Source organism: Mobula hypostoma, unplaced genomic scaffold (genome assembly GCF_963921235.1).
Source record: "Mobula hypostoma unplaced genomic scaffold, sMobHyp1.1 scaffold_36, whole genome shotgun sequence".
Taxonomy (NCBI): Eukaryota; Metazoa; Chordata; class Chondrichthyes; order Myliobatiformes; family Myliobatidae; genus Mobula; species Mobula hypostoma.
In genome coordinates, this window is record NW_026948187.1 from 3,116,421 (window position 1) to 3,138,490 (window position 22,070).

General features: G+C 47.3%; 1 pseudogene; it reads left to right on the plus strand.

The window, feature by feature from the left end:
- The first annotated feature begins 4,724 nt into the window (after positions 1-4,724).
- Positions 4,725-21,703, plus strand: LOC134341651 (NACHT, LRR and PYD domains-containing protein 3-like; annotated as a pseudogene).
- The last annotated feature ends 367 nt before the right edge of the window (positions 21,704-22,070 follow it).

Sequence of the window (22,070 nt, forward strand, 5' to 3'; positions counted from 1 at the left end):
CTAGGGCAACCAACATTACCTAAATTGATGCAGTCCTTTGAACAATATGGCTAATTATCAGGAAACAAGTTCAACATAGATAAAACCAAACTACTTCCTTATAACTATAGCCCAGGAAGAGAAATTGAAAGTGTTTATCCCTGGGCATGCAAAGAGAGTCCGTGAAATATTTGCTCATCATTATGTCAAAAGATTTGGCAAAATTATCAGAATGCAATTATCAGCCTATATATAAAAAATTAACGAGAATATAACAAAATGGAACCTAATTCCTTTTCTTGGTCTCCATTCAAGGATTGAATCTATTAAAATGGATATACTGCCCAGACGACTATATCTCTTTCAGACCCTACCAATAGAGATTAACCAAAATCAATTCAATGAATGGAACAAGATGCTATCAAGATATAAATGGCAGGCCTAGAGTTCGTCTCAAAAATTTGCAATTAGCCAAGGAAAAGAGGGGGATGGTGCCTACCTTCTCTTAGAGATTATTATTTTTCAGCACAGTTGAGCGCTGTGATATGCTGGTGCGACCCATCATATGGCGATCAATGGAAAATCATTGAGGAGAGGATACTTTCCATCCCCATACAGGCAATTTTGGCTGATAACAACCTACATATTTACATACATAATATTGATAACCCGTAGGTGGAATGCACTCTTAAAATATGGAAAACTATTATAAAAGAATATAAACTAGAGAGAGAGATTGCAATTCTTAAATGGTGTGCATATGACTCGGCCTTTACGCCAAATAAACTAGATGCTAGATTTAAGGACTGGACAGCTAAAGGAATAACAGCTATTTGAAAGAAGGAACACTGTTCAGTTTTGAAATGCTCAAAGAGAAACACTTATTAGAAAAACACGACTTTTACCGGTATTTACAAATGCGATAGTATGTTAATAAGATGGTTAAAATGTAACGAAGGCAAGTACATGCCTGATAGAGCTAGTTAGGAAAGCGTATAATTCAGACAACGGTAGTACAACAATTTCAAGCGTCATAAAGGTTTGTCAAATCTTAAAACACATTCGACTTCATACATTAAAACAAAATGGGAGAAGGAAGTGGGGATAATAATATCTGAGGAAGGGGAACGTCGACTCAGACCATGAGAAGCCTGCGTCGGGCATTTTCATGCCTTACAAGCCGCAGATTGGAAGTGTGTGTGGGGCGCCACGCCTCGCACAGACTAGAGCAATGTGTGATTAAGTGCCTTGCTCAAGGGCACAAACACGCTGCCACAGCTGAGTCTCGAAATAGCGACCTTGAGGTAACTAGACGAACGCCTTAACCACTTGGCCACGTGCCCAACACAATCTGAGGAAGACTGGACAATAATATGGAAGTATCAATGGAAGTGTACCAGTTCACAGAAATGGAGGGAGTTCGGGTGGAAAAACTCGATAAGGTATTTTATTACACCCTCTCAGAATCCCATTATAATAGTAACTCCCTGCTTGCTGGAGAAATTATGGAAATCAAAATGCAAACCATTATCATATTTTCTGAAAATGCCCCTTTATCAAAGGCTTTTGGAGTGGGATACATAATGCCCTACAAGACATCTTTAAATGTGAAAAACACGCTTAGAGAGTAAGACCAGCGGTCCCCAACTACCGGGCCGCGGACCGCTACCGGGCCGCGAGGAAACGGTATGGTTTGGAGATATGAGTGAGCTGCACCTTTCCTCATTCCCTGTCACGCCCACTGTGGAGCTATTACGCATGCGCGGTCATTACCCCCGCGTCATCTATGTCAGCGCGGGAAGAAGATCAACTCCTCGAGCTTGCAAATGACGGCGAGCTGAAAAGTATGTTTGACATAACATCTCTGCCAGCATTCCGGATCAAAGTCAAGGCTAAATATCCTGAGATAGCCACGAAAGCACTGAAAACATTGCTTCCATTTCCAACATATCTCTGCAATGAATGCAAAGAAAATTAAACTGCGGAAAAGACTGGACATTAGGAACCCCCTTCGTATCACTGTCTCTCGTCACCCTTCGATAGGACTGTCTTGTTGCAGGAAAACAATCCCAGGGCTCCCACTGATTCAGCGATATTGGTGTGTTGCAATCATTTTATATGTTCATACGGGGAAAATATGTGCTGCGTGTTTAATATCCAAACGATACTTCAAATGTTATGATGCTATTGACTTATATAGCTATATAACAGTTACAGCACGGAAACAGGCCATCTCCGCCCTTCTCGTCCGTGCCGAACGCTGACTCTCACCAAGTCCCACCGACCTGGACTCAGCCCATAATCCTCCATTCCTTTACTGTCCATATACCTATCCAATTTTTCTTTAAATGATAATATCGAACCTGCCTCTACCACTTCTTCTGGAAGTTCATTTAACATTCACTTCAAGCTCCGCTGTCCTCCCCGATAATTGACTTATCACTGTATTCATGCGAGGAAAATATGCGCTGTGTGTTTAATATTAAATTCGTTAGATAAACCCTTGTAGAAACGAAATTGAGTGTATTAGCCACTTATCACCTATATTCCGGTCGTGATTAACCCCCCTCCCCCTCCCGAACAGAATGGCCAAAAACGATTTGTAGAAAAAGATCGTACACGCATGCGCAAATCACACATGCGCACTGGTGCCCGCGCAAGGCTTCAGGATCAATGTAGTCTTTCTTGGGAAAACCCAGCGTATTTGGCTGCTACTCTTGTCCGTTGACAACTCTACTCGCCCCCCGCTTCTCTCTGGATCCACTGCTCCATCCCTTTCTCCTATTCTCCACTCTCCTCTCCTATCAGATTCTATTTTCTTCTGCTCTTCAGCCTTCCCACCTACCTGGCTTCACCTATCACCTTCCAGCGAGCCATTTCCTCGTCTGCCCCGATTTTATTCAGATATTTCCCCCATTCCATCTCCGTCCTGAAGGAGGGTTCAACTGGAAACGTCGACTCTTGACTTTTTTCTATAGAAGCTGCCCGGCCTGCTGAGTTCCGCCAGCATTTTGTTTGTATTGCTCTGGATTTCTAGCATCTGCAGACTTTATCGTGTTTGTGATTTTCCTCTCCGCTGTCCCTGCCGCCGGCGGCGCTGCATGGACCTCCGGCCACCGGTGGCGCTGCGCGGACCTCCGGCCACCGGCGGCGCTGCGCGGACCTCCGGCCACCGGCGGCGCTGCGCGGACCTCCGGCCACCGGCGGCGCTGCGCGGACCTCCGGCCACCGGCGGCGATGCGCGGACCTCCGGCCACCGGCGGCGATGCGCGGACCTCCGGCCACCGGCGGCGATGTGCGGACCTCCGGCCACGGGTGGTGCTGCGGCGAATATCCTGCTGACCGTCGGCCCGGTGCCCATCACAGTTGTCGCCGGCGGTTCTGCTATCGGGGAGGTGAGTAATGGGGGTTTGTGTAAATCGGGGGTTTGCTGCAGTTGGAAAGGGCCGGGACCGAGTTCTGCCGGACGGCTGCAGACTCCGGGCTCTCCGGTCCCGCAGCCCCGGTTTTAGCTTTGCGCCCGAGCCCGGGCTGTGGGATCAGTTAGTTGTGGTTCCCAGGCTGGGAGGGGGTTTGGGGTGAAGGGGATCTGTCTGTGTGTGTGGGTAGAGGTTACGGGTGGACTGTGGGTGTGGGGTGAGTGGTCGGAAAGATGTGGGACCCCAGGCCTGAAAGGGGGCGGTTGTTAGAAAGTGGGATGTCCTTTCAGCAGGGGTGCAGTGCTAATGTTTTTAGGTGCCGGAGCTGACAAAATGCTTGTCATTTCCTATATCCTCACTCTATCTATATATATGTCTCACCCAGTTTGTGTACCTGCTGATTTCATGTACTGGGCAACTTCTGCCCCATTCGAGTAATGAACAGGTAAACAAATTGAGTGTGGTGTGTGTATGTGTATATATAATGTCAGAATCAAAATCAGGTTTATTATCACAGGCAATTGACGTGAAATTTGTTGACTTAGCAACAGCAGTTCAATGCAATACATATCCTGGTATAGATAATAAATAAATTAAAACATAATAAATAAAGTAAATCATTATGCATAAAGAATAGATTGTTAAAAATGTGTAAAAACAGAAATGATGTATATTAAAAAGTGATGTAGTTTTCAAAGCTTTCAAAGTCCATTCAGGAGTCGGACGGCAGAGGGGAAGAAGCTGTTCCTGAATCACTGAGTGTGTGCCCTCAGGCTTCTGTACCTCCTACCTGATGGTAACAGTGAGAAAAGGGCATTCCCTGGGTGCTGGAGGTCCTTTGTAATGGATGCTGCCTTTCTGAGACACCGCTCCCTAAAGATGTCCTGGATACTTTGTAGGCTAGTACCCAAGATGGAGCTGACTAGATTTACAACGTTCTGCAGCTTCTCACGGTCCTGTGCAGTAGCCCCTCCGTACCAGACAGTGATGCAGCCTGTCAGAATGCTCCCCACGGTGCAACTATAGAAGATTTTGAGCTTGTTTGTTGTCATGCCAAATCGCTTCAAACTCCTAATAAAGTATAGCTGTTGTCTTACCTTCTTTATGACTACGTCAATATGCTGGGACAACCAACAGGAATTCTGCAGATGCTGGAAATTCAAGCAGCACACATCAAAGTTGCTGGTGAACGCAGCAGGCCAGGCAGCATCTCTAGGAAGAGGTACAGTCGACATTTCAGGCCGAGTCCTGACGAAGGGTCTCAGCCTGAAACGTCGACTGTACCTCTTCCTAGAGATGCTGCCTGGCCTGCTGCATTCACCAGCAACTTCAGTATGCTGGGACCAGGTTAGATCCTCAGGGATCTTGATGCCCAGGAATTTAAAGCTACTCACTCTCTCTACTTATGATCACTCTATGATGATCGCTACGTGTTCCCTCGTCTTACTCTTCCTGAAGTCCACAATCAGCTCTTTCGTCTTACTGACATTGAGTGCCAGGTTGTTGCTGTGGCACCATTCCACTAGCTGGCATATCTCACTCCTGTACGCCCCCTCGTCACCACCTGAGATTCGACCAACAATGGTTGTATTGTCGGTAAATTTGTAAATGGTGTTTGAGCTGTGCCTAGCCACACAGTCATGTGTATACAGAGAGTAGAGCAGTGAGCTAAGCACACACCCCTGAGGTGCGCCAGTGTTGATCGTCAGCGAAGAGGATATGTTATTACCAATCCGCACAGACTGTGTTCTTCTGGTTAGGAAGATGAGAAATCAATTACAGAGGCCCAGGTTCTACAACTTCTCAATTAGGATAGTGGGAATGATGGTATTAAATGCGGAGCTGTAGTCGATGAACAGCGGCCTGACATAGGTGCTTGTGTTGTCCAGATGGTCTAAAGCCGTGTGAAGAGCCATGGAGATTGCGTCTGCCGTTGACCTATTGTGACGACAGGCAAATTGCAGTGGGTCCAGGTCCTTGCTGAGGCGGGAGTTCATTTCAGTCATAACCAACCTCCCAAAGCATTTCCTCACTGTCGATGTAAGTGCGACTGGGCAATAGTCCTTAAGGCAGCCCACATTCTTCTTCTTTGGCACTGGTATAATGGTAAACCAAGATGAAAGAAATGTATCAATTCCAGAGCTCCACAGAAATATAGTGATAGTTAAAAGATTAACAGGATTTTAGCCCATCAGTACATTTCAGTGTATAACTGGTACAATAAAACATAAAATAATTAATTTAATAATATGACAAAGTATTACACACTTGCACTCACTAATTATCATAAAATATAATTATCAAGCGAGTAAAGAAAAGGACGGTAATCATGTATTTTACCAATTTAAAAGTAATTACCTACTTACCAAATGCCACCAATGAGAAGGTTCGCAATAATTTCCACAAAGGGTCAGGCGTAATATGTGTTCGGGGGTCTGAAGCAACTCTTGTCCTGGTGTCATCTGCTGATCTGTGGTACTGCAGCCATGTTGTGACATACGGCTCAGGATTCCACTGAACTAGAGGAGGTCTGTGTAGTTTAATAAACATAAGTGCTGATACATGATCTATGAGAGTCCTTGAGCGTGTTGTTGTTATTATCAAGTTCATGTGACTGAATCCTCTCTCACACTCAGCAGTACTAATAGGAATAACTTGTGAACAGCTCCGAACAAATCCACAGCACACGGTTCCCATTCCCAGTCTCCCTATTTCACGTCAGGTGTTTTACGGCAGACGATTCCCTGTCTCCCTATCCCACACCAGGAGTTTTACTCTGCTCGATTCCTGGTCTCTGTGTCGAGCTTTCAATCTGCCGAGTCCCATTTACACGCCCTGCTTCCCCTCCCATCCATGTACTTATCCAAGTTTCTGAAATAGATGTTGTTAAGACCGCAGACAAAGTCATGAATCAAAAGGTTAATCATGCTGTGACTGATGTTCTGAGTTTGGTAAATTACAAAGCAGGAAGTATTGAAGGAAAGGCAGGTGACCCATTGTAGCTGTTAGACTTGGTTGCAGAGAGGCGGGACTGGCAGCTCAGTACTCGGGGGTTCCGCTGTTTCAGACGCAACAGAGTGGGGTTTGCTAGTTATTTCTTCAGCGGTTTGATCGGGGCACGACTGCAAAAGCGCATGGAGGTCATCCAGTGAGAACAGCGAGAAGAGTTTAAAAAGAAGACAGCTTTATACAGCGGGCGAAAGAGTGGAGCGAGACAGAGTAGGAGGCTTTGGCTCAGCAGGGCTTGGGAGGTCAGGGGTCAAGGCGAGGTACGTTACTTGTGTACAATGCTGACAGAAATTATGTGTGTGAGCCCGGCGTTCTGAGCTCGGTGTCAAATGTGGGAGGTCCTGGAGACTCCCAGCCTCCCGGACAGCCACTTCTGTACCAGATGAGTAGAACTGCAACTCCAGAGGGACCGCGTTAGGGAGCTGGAGATGCAGCCCGATGACCTTCGTCTGGTCAGGGAGAGTGAGGAGGTGACAGAGAGGAGCTAGAGGCAGGTAGTCACACCGGGGTCTCGGGAGGCAGATAAGACGGTAACAGTCAGGAGAGGGAGCGGCAGCAGTCAGAGGCTAGAGAGCACCCCTGTGGCTGTCCCCCTTAACTATACCTACGCCGGGCAGCCCCGTTTGCACAGAGGACAGAACTCAGACGCTCCCAGAACCCGGGCTGGATCAAATCGGCAGCCTGGGACTCGCTGTGTTAAATAGAGAAACTCCGCCCCGCTGGTTGCGATGAAAGAAAAAGGAGAGATTTACACGGAAATCCGGACAGAAAGGTTAACGCAGCCTGTTTGTTTTCCTCTTTAGGGTTGCTGCATTGATCCCACTCCCGCCTCCTCCCGCTGTCAGACCCGTCCCGGGCCGGTGAGAGTTAATGTGTCCCGCACTACGGCAGTCCCGCTCTACCCCGGCTCACCCGGCCCCGTCCATCTGCAATGAGTGACGGACACATCACAGCCGAGTGACCTCGGGAACAGCAGCTCAGACTCAACTCTCCGTACAGGGTGAGCGCACCGGTGCAGGAACGTTGTCGGTCACTCGGGTAGTCAGACCGTGATTTCTCGGGACCACAGTCAACGCCGTCCGGTTACAGCATCAGAGGTAAGTGTTGTGTATGATTCTGTACAAGTATTCAGCGTTTACAGCGAGGCTCGGCTTTGGTCGGGATCGGGTGTGTATTTAGTGGGAGAAGGCAGTTTTGACATGTTCATGTTAACGGGTCAATCATTGTGCAAATGGATTAAGAGAAACGACGTCATTACCATCAACCAGAAATATTCTCCAGGGCGGTTTCTACTGAGTGAGAGCTGAAGGCATCTTTCACACCGGTAGCAACATGTGAAATCCCACGGGGCAGTGATCTGTCACCGATCTCTCTGTCCCTCATTAAAACGCAACTACTCAGAATGACAGGGCGAATCCCGGCAAATCCCGGTTATATTACGAAAGGTCGCTTTTCGGAATGCGTTGGTTTGGTTTATTTGAAGGAAGCTTGAAAATTATTTTTAGCGCATCTACAGATGACAGGAGTCTGAGATAAAAACAAAATACTGGAAGCTCGCAGCAAACAGGGGAGCGAAGTAACTGGTAACTTTGCGGGCTCGGTACCCCGGGTAATGTCCTTACATCGCGTCACTGGTTCTGTCGCTCTTCCCTGTAGCAGAAAGGGTTCAACACAATATTAAACTTCCTTCACGCTTGAATGACAGTGTTTTGTCGAACGGGTTCGATCTGATTTCAGCAGAAAGGCCGCTCCCTGTCCTGACGAATGTGCATGGACAGGACAGGCAGCTGCTTGCACGCAGACCCTGAACATCGAGTCTCACAGAATAACAAGCCGCACCTTCCAAATCAGTCAATCATCTGCCCCCTTCCCCTTTCCAGTCCAGTACTGATGAAGGGACTCGGTCCGCAACGTTGACTATTTACACCCATCCAGAGATGCTGCCTGACCTGCTGAGTTCCTCCAGCATTGTCAGTTGCCATGGTTACGAGAGATCCGTGTGGGGCGGTGGGCGGGGCTATTTGTAACAAACGATACACCGTATCCACACTCTCAGAAACTCACACTCTCGGGGAATTAAGGTGGGAATAATTCAGCTTCTGATATTTATTTCGGAATTTTTTAATTTTCAAACAACCAGTTGTCTGTGCATTGGAACAGCGATCAAGGAGATATTTGTTTTTATTTTTAAGTCACTTCTGGCCCCGGTGACTTGTGTGTTGCTACTGTTACCTGTTTGCATGATTGACAGGTTAACTAAACATTAAGAACAATGGCCGCCTGCTTCAAAGCAAGGGTGTGGTATTTTTTGTCTCCACCTCTTGTATAATGCTCTTTACTTCTACCCACAGTTCTTTTGGCTTCATCTCTACCAGGTTTAATCCACTGAGTCTGTTCCTCACCTTCGCGGCAACAAGCAACAAGCAGCTCATGGTCTGAGATTGTCGGAGAACAGAGGGAGCGAGGAGAATAAGTGCACAGTTCGCTCAATGCGGCGACACGGGGTGGTGAAGACGTGTTTATCACGTCGTCCTTCAACAGTCTGGGTACTGAGTGCAGGAGCTGGGACATCATTTTATTTATTCAATATTGAGATACAGCGAGCCGCGCTACCCATTAAATCCCAAGATTTAATCCTAGTCTTATCACAGGACAATTTACAATGACCAATTAACCTGCCCAGCGGTACGTCTTGAGACTGTGGGGGAAACCGGATCACTCGGGGAAAACCCATGCGATCACAGTGAGAACCTGCAAACTCTTACAGACAGCGGCGGAAATGGAAGCCGGGTCGTTCGAACCGTAAAGAGTTGTGTTAGCCGCTATGGGGCCGTTGTATAAGTCGTTGGTGAGACAGTGTTAGCAGTACAAAGTATAGTTCCAGACGCTATATGTTTGAAAAGACTTGGTTAAAGTGGAAAGAGTGCAGAGAAGATTTGCGAGCATGTTGTAAAGGCCAGAAGGCCTCTATTCTGAGGACAGGATGGCCACAGTCTGGGGAGAGGATGTCTTTACTCCCTGGAATGTCTTTACTCCTTGGAATGTAGGAAACTGAGCAGCAACCTTACAGGAGGGTTTTAAAATTAAAGGGGACAACAACTGACTCACTCTGCTTTATTTGTGTAATTCAGATCATCGCCAGCAGGTGGTGCATTCTTGCAGACAAGGAAACGACAATCAACCAATGTCAGTCAGAGTCAGAATGGACACAGGTATGCTCGCCTGGCTCTTTCCCATTAAGACTCTGTCCTTATGATGCACGTGTAGATAGTTCAGAGGAATAAACCTGGGCGCTACAGGCGCAGAGAGAAAGTACATCAAACGGGGTCATTGATCCTCTTGGTAAAGCGACCTTGAGCACTGGAGCAATTCACCAGATCCAGCGCAGGGACCTAACAACGGGAATGGTCGAATCACTCCGCTCATCAGGCAAATCCTCACCTGAGTGAAAGGAGAAGGAGCTCCTGAGTTCAGAGTTCAGGGACAAACGTTTAGGGGTAACATGAGGGGGAACTTCTTTACTCAGAGAGTGGTGGCTGTGTGGAATGAGCTTCCAGCAGAAGTGGTTGAGACAGGTTCGATGTTGTTGTTTAAAGTTAATCTGGATAGATTTATGGACAGGAAAGGAATGGAGGGTTATGGGCTGAGTGCAGGTCGGTGGGACTAGGTGAGAGTAAGAGTTCTGCACGGACTAGAATGGCCGAGATGGCCTGTTTCCGTGCTGTATATGTTATATGGTTATATAGTTAAGGTGGGTATGGGCGAAATTCAGACAGGAATACAGCACCGGGCAATGTAACAGTCCAGGGAACAGACAGAATTTCTGTCAGCATTTGGTACATCTTGATGTGGGAAATGCCTCCAACAGCCAGTGAGAGAAAAAATGTTGTTTTCTTTTTTGGACGGACAATGGTGAATTCCCCCCGGATTTTCGGGTTGTTGCTCAGTGGAGGTGAGGGGAGTTTCTGGTGTCTATTTTCTGTGGCCGAGTTAAAGAACGTTATATTTTGGGAGAATTGGCTGGGTGCGGGAGACAGTGAATAGGAGAAATTTTAAACAGGGTATCTGGCGGGGTGGGAGGGGGGTGGTGTGGTGGCTACTGAAGAAATAAAATATCCTTGGCGAATAGGAGTAAAGTAAAACAAAATGTTAAGTAGAGAAGGCACGGCACAAAATGCTGGAGGAGCTCAGCAGGTCAAGTAGCATCTATAGAGAGAAATTAACTATCGATGTTTCAGCTTGAGGTATCTTAATCAGAGAATTTGTACATTGATTTCAAAGTTGTCTTGGGCTCATAAAATAGACTCAGGACTGCAGGAGCGTTATTCTGGCTGAAGGTCTGTGACCGGTAGTGTCCTCAAAGATCACTGTCTTGCCATGCGTCGTGTGTGATGTAAATAAATTAATAATAAAGTATGTATTCCTCAAAATGATGTACTTTGTAAAACCACATGGGTGGACTGATTCGTCGATTTACAGAATTGGCAGAGTTGAGTAAATTTGGGACTGTTGTGAAATCGTTCAGCATCCAATCAGAAATACGAACAGAGAGTCTCCAGGTACAGTTAATTCGGGCAAATGGGAGAAGTTGCACTTTAAGAGGTCAAGTTCGCGGGCGATGTGCACAGTGAATAAGGATGATGTACGGACGGGTCTTGTGATGGAAGTGCATAGCTCCCTGAAAGTGGCAACACAATTGGTAGCGATGAGTTGAGGTATTTGTAAAAGTTGGGCTGTAACTGGATGAACGTTGGTTAAGAGACAATTTCAGTATTGTGCACAAATCTGGTAACCACATCATGAGAATGATGTGAGCGGTCTGGAGAGGGTGCAGACGGGTTTCATCACAAATACCAGAGGGAATAGGTTTAAGGTTCGAGGGTAAAGTTTAAAGGGGATATAGGACGCATATTTTCCACAGAGAGTGATCGGTGTTTGGAATGTGCCGCCTGGAGAGGGACTGGAAACAGATACCCAGCAGCATCTGAGAGGCGTTTGAACTCATGAGTAGGCCAGGAACGGAAGCATATTGTCCATGTTCCTGAAGATGGGATTGGTTTAAATTGGCATTGTGTACACATACGCATGGTACACTCTACTATCTTATGTTCTGTGACTGACTACAGATCTGAACTCCGCATTCTCCGCCTTCCTGTCACATTGTGAGGATCACCACCTGTTCCGGTTGACGAGATTCTACATGGAGAGACTGGAGCAGGCGATTGAGGAGGCTGTGGAGGGAGTCGGCTTCATGTTAATGGGTGAAGATCACTTCACTGGGCGAGAGTATCAGGTAAGTGGGAGGAACATAGACTGAGTGTAGATTCTACTGAATCTATTACAGACTGACAGAGCCGGTGCAACGGCAACTCTGGGCTATGAAAATCCTGAGATGCTTGTGGTCAACAACAAGAATAGAGTTTTCGTTTGCAGAAACCATGAAACTTTATTCAGCAATACAAGCCTGTCTACAATTTTCTGAACACATTCATTTTTAGATCCAAGCAACACACATCAAAGTTGCTGGTGAACGCAGCAGGCCAGGCAGCATCTCTAGGAAGACGTGCTTTCTCTTTCTCTCCTTTTTCTCCCTTTGTCCCTCTGACTATACCCCTTGCCCATCCTCTGGGTTTTCCCCCTCCCCCTTTTCTTTCTGCCTGGGCCTCCTGTCCCATGATCCTCTCATATCCCTTTTGCCAATCACCTGTCCAACTCTTGGCTCCATCCCTCCCCCTCCTGTCTTTTCCTATCATTTTGCATCTCCCCCTCCCCCTCCAGCTTTCAAATCCCTTACTCACTCTTCCTTCAGTTAGTCCTGACGAAGGGTCTCGGCCTGAAACGTCGACTGTACCTCTTCCTAGAGATGCTGCCTGGCCTGCTGCGTTCACCAGCAACTTTGATGTGTGTTGCTTGAATTTCCAGCATCTGCAGAATTCCTGTTGTTTGCGTTATAATTCACCCTGGTCATCCTTTAGTGTCTTGGCTTTGTCGGCTTAACTACATATTTCCAAAACAACCACTCCACTATCCGCTCTGGTTCTTCATCCCCTTGCAACTCTAGTTTAACCTTTCCCATTACCGCCCCCCTCCCCAACCCCATGCAGCGCTAACAACCCTTCCCATAAAGGTATCAGTCCCCATCCAGTTCTGGAGCTCAAATCTCTTGGGGTGCCCAAATTTTTACATGATGCTCCTTTCCTTTTTTTTTCACACTAAAATTGTACAAAACAAAAATAATACACTAATCTTGTTTAAAATGTTGAAAAGAATGTTTCATCTTTACTATTCACCATTCAGGGCCCCAACCAGTCCTTCCAGGTGAGGCATCACTTCACCTGTGAGTCGACTGGGGTGATATACTGCGTCCGGTGCTCCTGATGTGGCCTTTTATATATTGGTGAGACCCGACGCAGACTGGGAGACCGCTTTGCTGAACATCTACGCTCTGTCCGCCAGAGAAAGCAGGATCTCCCAGTGGCCACACATTTTAATTCCACATCCCATTCCCATTCTGACATGTCTATCCACGGCCTCCTCTACTGTAAAGATGAAGCCACACTCAGGTTGGAGGAACAACACCTTATATTCCATCTGGGTAGCCTCCAACCTGAAGGCATGAACATTGACTTCTCTAACTTCCGCTAGGCCCCACCTCCCCCTCGTACCCCATCTGTTACTCTTTTTTATGCACACATTCTTTCTCTCACTCTCCTTTTTCTCCCTCTGTCCCTCTGAATATACCTCTTGCCCATCCTCTGGGTCACCCCCCCCCCGTCTTTCTTCCCGGACCTCCTGTCCCATGATCCTCTCATATCCCCTTTGCCAATCACCTGTCCAGCTCTCGGCTCCATCCCTCCCCCTCCTGTCTTCTCCTATCATTTTGCATCTCCCCCTCCCCCTCCAGCTTTCAAATCCCTTACTCACTCTTCCTTCAGTTAGTCCTGACGAAGGGTCTCGGCCTGAAACGTCGACTGTACCTCTTCCTAGAGATGCTGCTTGGCCTGCTGCGTTCACCAGCAACTTTGATGTGTGTTGCTTGAATTTCCAGCATCTGCAGAATTCCTCGTGTTGACATTTGTAGACCCGTTAGGATACAGACAATGATTGATAGTTGACGGCTTTAGTGATGTGACACTTGACGGACATTGCAAGTGGACAGAGAGCTACTTTACACCACACTGTCTACCATCACATCGTGTTCCCAATGCTCGATCTTAATGACCATTCGGCAGTTTGTATTCTCTTGATGACCCCCAGGTATCCCACAGATCAAATACATAGTGGCTTATTTCTCAGCTCATTTCTCGAGTCTACCTTCAACTCCATTTTCACCTGACCAGGCAACACTGGCTATCGCCTCTCATTTGAACTGCTGACCCTTTTTTGATCAATATCCCAACAATAGACAATAGGTGCAGGAGTAGGCCATTCGGCCTTTCGAGCCAGCACCGCCATTCACTGTGATCATGGCTGATCATCCACAATCAGTACCCCGTTCCTGCCTTCACTCCATATCCCTTGAATCCGCTATCATTAAGAGTTTTATCTAACTCTTTCTTGAAAGCATCCAGAGAATTGGCCTCCACTGCCTTCTGAGGCAGAGCATTCCACAGATCCACAACTCTGGGTGAAAAAGTTGTTCCTCAACTCGGTTCTAAATGGCTTACCCCTTATTCTTAAACTGTGGCCTCTGGTTCTGGATTCCTGCAACATCGGGAACATGTTTCCTGCCTCTAGCGTGTCCAATCCCTTAATAATCTTATATGTTTCAATCAGATCCAGTCTCATCCCCTCTTATCCTGCTGAATTCCAGTGTATACAAGCCCAGTCCCTCCAATCTTTCAACATATGACAGTCCCGCCATCCTGGGAATTAACCTCGTGAATCTCCGCTGCACTCACTCAATAGCAAGAATGTCCTTTCTCAAATTTGGAGACCAAAACTGTGCACAATACTCCAGGTGTGGTCTCACCAGGGCCCCGTACAACTGCCGAAGGACCTCTTTGCTCCTATACTCAACTCCCCTTGTTATGAAAGCCAATATGCCATTAGCTTTCTTCACTGCCTGCTGTACCTGCATGCTTACTTTCAGTGACTGATGAACAAGGACACCAAGATCTCAGTTTTGGAGGCCTCACACTTACCAAGCACAATTGTACCAGAAAACAACATGTCCCAATCCACTTTCGTCTGATTCTTTCTGATACCATAAAAATTGGCCTTTCTGCAATTTAGAATCTTAACCGGAGGACCAGACCTATCCTTTTCCATAATGATCTTTAAAGTAATGGCATTATGATCACCAGATCCAAAATGTTCCTCTGCACACACCTCTGTCACCTGCCATGTCCTGTTCCCTAATAGAATTCCTGTATGCACTGTCTATCGTTGTGATCTCAATATATTGATCCCAGAAACTTGAAAACGTTTGTCATACACTATCCCATCCAGTCCTTTAAAATATGGGTGTCCCAGTCACTGAATGGAAAGTTAAAATTATCTACCATCGGAACCTTTTGTTTCTTGTTTCTGTGATATCTCTACATATTTGTTCATCTAAATCCCATTGACTCTTGGCTGCTCTGTAATATCATCCCACTAACGTGGTCATCCCTTTCTTAGTCTGTAGTTTCACCCATGTAGTCTCAGTGGAGCAGCTATCCAATTTGCCCTGTCTGAGCAAGGCAGGAGCATCTTTTCCTGACGAGTTATGCCACTCTCCATTTGAAATCCCTCCCGCTCTGTCGAATCGTGTCTAACACAACGGAACCCTGGAATGCTGAGTTGCTGGTCCTGAACCTCCTGCAACCAAGATTACATCAATGGCTACACTGCTGTAACTCCATGTGCTGATCCATGCTCTAAACTCATCTGCCTTTCCCACAATACTCCTTGCATTGAAATAATACACAACGCGGAACATTAGTTCCACCTAATTCATCCTGTAGTTTGCTGACCTTGTACGTCGGCATAACAACATCTTTCCCACACAACCATTCCATTATCCACTATGGTTCTTCACCTTACCCCTCCCCCCCCCCACCCCGCAACTCAAGTTTATCGTCTCCCAATGGAGCGCTAACAACTCTTCCCGCAAGGGTATCAGTCCCCCTCCAGCTCGGGTGCAAAACGATTATGTCTGTCTGGGTCCCACACTACTTGGAAGAGAGCCCAATCATTTAAACATCTCAAGCCCCCGGTCATGCACCATTTCATCAGCCACACGTAGACTGTATTATCGTCCTATTTCAGGCCTCACTAGCACGTGGTACGGGGAGCAATACTGATAACACAACCCTGGAAGTCCTGCACTTCAGCTTAGCATCTAACTCCATGTACTCACTTTGCAGGACCTCATCACACTTCCTACTCTTGTCATGGACCACGTGGAGCACGACCGCCGGCTGCTCGCCGTGCCGTTAAGGAAGTTTCAGACTCGATGCGAGATATCGCTGGCTGTGACAACACACCATCCAGAAATCTTGTTCTCATCAACAGGATCTCCAGTGTGTTCTCTTAATCATTAAATCCCCCCTGTCAGTGCAGCTCACTCTTCTCACCCCTTTTGATTCACAAGACCAAACTCAGTGTCAAAGGCATAATCGCAGTGGCTTTCCTTTGCTAGGCCGTACCCCGAAAAGAAAGCCATATACCTGTTACAGAGGAGTTACCTGCAGTGGCTTCCTATCCCCTTTACCACTCCTGACGGCACCCAGTTACCTGTGTCCTGCGCCTTGTGTATAGCTCCCTCCCTGTAGACCCTGTCAGTCAACCTCTCAGCCTCCTGAATTACCCTGGGTTCATCCAGCTCCAGCTCCAATTCCTTAACACAGTCTGTAAGAAGCTGCAACTGGGTGCACTTCCTGAAGGTGCAGTTGTCAGAGACAATGGAGGTCTCCCTATCCTTGCCACACCCCATAGGAAGAGCGTTCCATGATCCTGCCTGGCATTCCCGCTGTTCTAACCGTGAAAAAGCGGTAAAATATTGCCAAAAATCTACCTACAGTCTCGCATCTCCTCACTGAACCCTCTCTGGCACAAAGACTCAACTCCCCACTCTATCTCTGGCTCACTCACACTATGTCTGCTCCGCTTAAACCTTACCAATTTGATAATTACCCCGCAATCTGTGGCGTGCGGGAAGTCCAGACTGACCCCGCTCGCTTCTTTAAAAATTTCCCCCCGCTGTGAACACTTCAATGGCAGTTAGTGATATGCGGCGAGCAGAATGTTCTGGGTCAGTCCATGTTCAGGGTAGATTTGTACCCATCCCTCCGCTCCTCAATATGTTCCCCGTTGTTCATTACAGGGTGTGACTGAGCTCGTGGAGAAGGGAAACCGAGCGGGCGCTTCCAAACTCCTCCTGGATCTGGTGATGGAGAAGGGCTCCGGGGCCCGGAGGGTGATGTGGGAATCCTTTGTGAAACTACATCACCATTTACCGAAGCTGAGCAGGATATTGAATGAAATATGGGAACGTGGTATGGTGAACAATACACTGTGTGTTACAGATGTAAATGCTGATGAATTTACAGTATTACACAGAACAGACTTCATGCAGGTTAATCTGTTTGAACAGGTGACGGCCAGTTCGCCTACATTGACACTGACTGGGGTTTATCTGAAGTGCCCACGCATCTGAAAGGTAAGCGATGGAATGAAAATCTCAAATCTTTATTTCACTCTGAGAGTCTGAATACCTGTCTCTTGAGGCTTGTTTAGAGACGGTCAGAATCTAGGAGGCAGGTTTTTTGTTGCTATGGCTGCAGGACAGGAAACCATTTGTATCTGCTACAAAGCCCGGCACCTTCTAGGTCTCGGGCTGTGCACCCAGAGGCCTCTATGAGTTTTATAGCAGACATTACAGTTGGTCAGAGAGGAAGCCTCAGCGCTCCCCTTTCACTAACGTTGAATATCCCGAGATTTGACAAAACTGAATCCAAACCGTTCCGATTGGAACATCCAACTCCAGCAAGGGAAGTAACACTGCTCAGAACTAAAGTGGGGCCGAGATTTGATGTTATTCCTCTGCGGACATGGGGGAATTGCCCGAGTTCACGTACCAGCTCCTCGGTTCAAGGATGTTACACCGTGACTGGCTCAGACTGGAAATGGAAACCAAGATTATATTCCTTTTCTGTGGGTCAGTATTGACAGCTCAAACCTAAAGGCGTGTCAAGAGCATCAGGCCCATTGTGAGAAAAGTAAAAAGAGTTGAACAAGTAAATTGTTCCTTCCCTCACTGTTACCCCCCTGCGGTGTTGCACAGTTGAGCGGAAGCTGAGCGGTGAAAGCAGTGAAACCACCGCTCCACACAACACTCTCCTCTCCAGAATCACTTGTGCACTTGGTGCTCGCTGGACCATCTGAAAATTATGAACAGAGGGAAGAGAGGAGCCTTTAACTACATATCTGGATCAGATCAGAAATGTTTCTGGGCCATCGTTCATTTCCAGACACTCTTATCTCTGAGCTCCCTATTTCACCCAGACAATGTCTTGAACATTTTTCTTGTTAAGGCAGCTATGTTCAGTGCTCTTCATCAGATCAGACATTGACGATCTTTTTCTGTCTGTCCCAAGATGTTCGATGGAAGCACATGGAAATTCTGCCCGGGCAAACAGAGAAACTGAGAGTGAACACGATCCTGATGCGGGAGAAGGTGAAGGTTTTCCAGCTGGTTGATCAATACGCTGAGCTCACGGTCATTTCTACTGTTTGAGATCGGACACTGGTGGAACATGAGCTGCTGGCAAGAGGCAGAGACCACGAGGAGTGGAGAGAAAATCATCTTCGCGGAAAGCTGGAAAAAATCTGGATTGATCCGTTATTCAAGAGGAGCTTTGTTCAAAAATTGAAAAGCTCTTTCTTTGGAAACAAATCCGGGATTTCTGCAGCAGTGGCCGGAGTCCCGGGGATCGGGAAAACAACACTGGTACAAAAGATTGTATATGACTGGGCCACGGGGAAAATAAACCAACTATTCCAGTTTGTCTTTAGTTTCAAATTCCGGGATTTAAACTCCATAAACTGCAGAATAAACCTAAGGGAACTGATCCTGGATCAGTATCCTTACTTTGGGAATATCCTGATAGAGGTCTGGAAGAACCCAGAGGGATTGCTATTTATATTCGATGGTTTGGATGAATTCAAGGACAGGATCAATTTTGCTGACAGTCAGAGAGACACAGAATCACAGAATGTCTGCCCAAATCCTGAATTCAAATGCAGGGTGTCCGACATTGTGTACAGTTTAATCCAGCACAAGCTGCTCCCAGGGTGTTCAGTGCTGGTGACAACCCGTCCCACAGCATTACATTTATTGGAAAAGGCAGACATCAGTGTCTGGGCTGAAATCCTGGGATTTGTTGGTGAGGAACGGAAGGAATATTTCATCAAACATTTTGAAGATGAGACGGTGGCAGCAGCTGTTTTCAAACACGTGAAGAAGAACGAGATCCTGTACACCATGAGCTACAACCCCTCCTACTGCTGGATCCTTACTCAGGTACTGGGCCCCTTCTTCACACAATGTGTCAGGGACCCGCAGCGAGTTCCCAAAACCATCACCCAACTGTACTCCTACTATATTTACAACATCCTGAAAACCACGGCCGTGAGATTGAAAACCCCTGTGACATGTTACTCAGGGTTCGTCAGATGGCCTTCAGAGGAGTGTCCGAGAAGAAGATTCTGTTTACAGATGTAGATATGATCAACTACAATCTGCATCCTTCCCAGTTCCTGTCCGGATTACTGATGGAACTTTTGGAACGAGGGGATTCTGCCCGGAGCGTGGTGTACACATTCCCACACCTCACCATCCAAGAGTTTGTAGCTGCAGTTGCACAATTCCTGGATCCATATCCCAGGGATATCCTGAAATTCCTCACTGAAGCCTGCAACACGACTGATGGGCGATTTGAGGTATTTCTCCGTTTTATTGCTGGTCTCTCCTCCCCAATGACAGCTCGGGGTCTGGAGGAGTTTCTGGGTCCATTTCCTCATGAAACAACCTGCCGGGTGATTGACTGGGTGAAGGAGCAGGTTAAACGTCAGATTGGAAACACAGAGTGTGAAGCTGGTAAAAGGAGCCTCCTGAACACATTGCACTACCTGTTTGAGTCACAGAATCGTGGGCTGGCTCAGGACACGCTGGAATCAGTGGAAACACTTTCATTCAGTGGAATGACACTGACCCCGATTGACTGCGCGGTCCTGTCTCATGTCATAGGACTCTGTGATACAATAAAACACCTCAACCTGGCTGGCTGCCACATTCAGTGTGAAGGAATCCAGCGGCTGGGACCAGGGCTGCACAAGTGCCAAGCTTTGAGGTAACTCGAATCTCTCACTCTGAACGGTGAAACTATTCCATTGTGTTGTTTCAATGTGAAGGAATTTGGGTAAGACTGTAGTAAATCTGATTGTGAAGAATTGCGACAAATGACCCGTGAACAACAGCCGTTGCTTTAATAGTAGTAAATCACAAGAATGGCCGTGTTTCTCGCTGCCTGTGACACGTCCATTGACAATATTCCTTCTCAGTGATACTGACACTGTCAGCAGCAGGTGGGTCAGAGATTCACACACACTTCCCGGTGAAGGACAAGAGACCGTCAGGGGACTGTACCAGTGAGAAGAAAAGAAATACCATTGTGAGATTGTTCTCCCCTGCCCTTCTCCGTGCGTGGCTATCACCATCAGTCCACCTGTGTGACTTTGCTTACTACCAGATACCCATGGGCACATTTCCTCTCCACAGTTCAGGCACACCCTCCCTTGCAATCTATTTCTGCATTCTCTCGTCTTGTAGGATTATCTTTTCCCATTGGTTTCCTCCTGTGGGATCTCTCTTCCCCATCCCCCTTCGTCCTGTGGAATCTCTCTTCCCCATCCCCCTTCGTCCTGTGGGATCTCTCTTACCCTTGCCCCTTCCGACCCTCTCACGTCAGGAACACTTTTCTAACCATCGGGGAATGAGACAGAATATGTGGAGTTCACAAGGTCACACCGACAGACTACATTACCGTCATTCTGTGAATACCCTGGAGCTGGGCAGTGAGGGACATTGACAGTGATGGGAACTCCGATCAGTGATTTACTGAAGGGTTCAGTGTTTCCTGAAATATCCGACTGAGAGAAATTCCCTCAGACCCACGGTTTGAATCACTTCGTTCATCAATGTGTCTGTTTGCGTTTAGAATTGGGCACAATAAACTGAGAGATTCAGGAGTGAAACTGGTGTCCGCGGCTCTGAGGAACCCGGAGTGTAAAATACAGAAACTGGGGTAAGTACCAGACTGTGGGAGATTGTGTTTACAGTCACTGGGTGTCTGACACTGAACATTAATGTGACCAGTAATTGTGTTACTGATTAACACTGGGGATTTGTACCGTCTCCTGTCTCTCTGTGTCGTTCACCCTCACTCTCTTTCTCATTTCCAGGCTGCGGGGTGTCGGTCTCACAGATTCTGGTGCCGAGGATCTCATCTCCGCTCTCAGTATAAACCCATCACTGACAGAGCTGGACCTGGGATGGAACTCGCTCACAGACCGATCTGTCCCCGCTCTCCGAGACCTCATACTGACCCTCCCGAGTCTGGATTGGATCGAGTGAGTGATTTTGTTAATGTTCAATGTGATAAAATATTAGCGGATCCGCGGGTTTTCTGGTGATATTTGTCTGTGAGTGTTGTTGAAACATTAACCCCAGTCCACTGTTACTGACACTGTTGTGTAATCTGTTTTGTTCATCTTTATTCTTCCATCTGTTTCAGACTGAGGGGGAATCGGTTCAGTGAGACCAGTGGAAGAAACTGAGATCTCTTCTGGAACTGAGATCTCTTCTGGAACCCAGACCCGAACTGACAGTGTCCGTGTAAACATCTGAATGTGTGAACCTTCCCGCCCGAAGGATGGGAACATTTCTGGCCGATTCCCCACCCTCCCATTTAACTCCCGCCCTTCCCGTTAATGGCAGTGCGCCAGGTGTAATTCCCGACGGTTCTAATCGAACTGGTTTCAGTCGTGGTCTGTGTCGTAGGGTCGGTCACCGACCCATCAAATAGTCCCTGGGTCAGAAACTGAGAGCAGCTACCACCACACCATCCCATCAAACACCCTGGGGTCAATCACCGAGAGAAGCTCCCTCCGCACCGACCCATCACACACTCCCAGGTCAGAAACAGAGTGAAGCTCCCTCGATTCTGCCCTTTACACACTACCCGGATAGACACAGACAGAAGCTCCCTCCTCACATTTACAGGGTCAGACACAGAGAATTCCTCCACACCATCCCATGATACCCTCCCAGAGTCAGACATTGAGAAAATCTATCTCCAATTCGTCCCATTACAAAATTCTTGTGTCAGACACAGAATGAAGCTCCCTCCACACTGTCCCAACACACACACACCCAAGCCCAGACACAGAGTGAGGCTCCCTCGATGCAGTTCTTCACACACTCCCCGGATAAGACACAGTGAAGCTCCCTCCTCACCGTTGGATTACAGAGTCACAGGGTCAGGCATAAAAATTTCCCTCCACACCATCCCATGATACATTCCCAGGATCAGACATTGATAAGATCTAAGTAAGATTCATCTCATTACAAAATTCTTGTGTCAGACACAGAGTGAAACTCCCTCCACAGCATCCCAT